The sequence below is a fragment of the Arachis hypogaea genome, chromosome 18 (assembly GCF_003086295.3).
Source record: "Arachis hypogaea cultivar Tifrunner chromosome 18, arahy.Tifrunner.gnm2.J5K5, whole genome shotgun sequence".
NCBI lineage: Eukaryota > Viridiplantae > Streptophyta > Magnoliopsida > Fabales > Fabaceae > Arachis > Arachis hypogaea.
The window spans coordinates 60,077,126-60,078,606 of record NC_092053.1 but is presented as its reverse complement, the minus strand read 5'-3'; positions in this window follow the sequence as shown (position 1 = coordinate 60,078,606).

The following is a 1,481-nucleotide window of genomic DNA, read 5'->3' as shown; positions in this document are numbered from 1 at the left end:
TCCTCTTGAGTCGCTTTTCTCTGCCATCTTTCTAATACCTTCAGCTATGATTTCATGAACCTTGATTTCTCCTCCCTTCAGTATACAATGCACCATCGTGGCTCTCTTGACATTCACCTCCGAGTTATTTGCAGCTGGGAGAATAGACCTTCTCACTAGCTCAAACCACCCCTTGGCTTCAGGGCTCAGGTCTCCCCTCTTGATGAACTTGGGTCTACCATCTGTGTACCTCTCCCAGTCAGCTGCTATAACACAGATGTCTGACACTATCTCTAAGAGCTCATCATTATCAGGGCTTCTACTTATCCTTGCCTGATAACTGTCCTCATCAAAATGAGGTGATTTCTGGTGAAGAGCTCTTGTTATGGCATTTGGGCTGAAGTCCACCTCCTTTCCTCTCACGTAACTTTTGAAGGTTGGGGCCTTGGTTTTATCTTCTCTTACTACATTTGCATAAAATTCTTTGATGAGGTTTCCATTGATCTTCCCCTCTGGACTTGTGAGCAATTGCCACCCCCTCTGTTCGATTTTCTCCAGAATTTGTGGTGACTCATTTGCATTGATTTGGAAGATTAACTTTGGCAATATCTTTCTAGCCTTTATCCGTTCGAATTCACGTTCATGAAAGGTAGTTTTGAATCTCTTCTCATCAAAAAGAACACTCTCCATGGGTTCCTTCCTCTTTTGCCTCTTTGAGCTTGATGATGCCATGAATTGAGTTGCTGTTTTGAGGGGGGGTTGGAGGATACGGATAGATGAGGAATAGGTTGGCTAGGACAGAGTGTGATGAAGGGGGTTGAGCAAGCCGAAAGTATGAAGTGTGGAGAGTGGGAATTTGAGTGTGAGGAATAAGCATGCACTAAGGTTCACTTATATAGGGAGATCATGAGTGGATGAAAGGTGTGGATTGCAAGGATTGTTGCTTGATGGACGGTTGGGGTTGTGTATGAAGGAAGGACAAGGATCATCACTTAATGAGAGTGATTGGTTCGGTCTTCAAGGGTCTTCCTTCTCCAATGTTGCATGGCAACGTTTCCCCATGCGTTCCCTCTTGAGACATGTGTGTAGTGTTCTTCATTAAGTGGCGGAATCTCTCCCTATTTAGTTGTCCAATCAATCCCCTTCAATGCTCTTTTCCTTTTTCCTATAAAGATTTAAAATAAGGAAATTAATATCATAAAAATCAAACTCTACGGCTAGAATAATAAAGATAAGAAAAAGAGTTTGTTTATTTATGAATTTCAACTAACTAACTACTTGTGTATCCTTATAGGCAGATTGATGGCACCATGGGGTGACATCAAACTTAGTTTGGAGTACTTGTGATGAAAAGTTTTGTTCAAAGCTCCAGGAGTTCTGCTTTGAACACCAAACTTGTTCTTCACTATATACTGCATGATAAAGGTTTCACCAAGTATTTGTCAAGTTTGGGTTGAAATTCATAAACATTGATTTTTTTACTATTTTCTAAAAACATATAA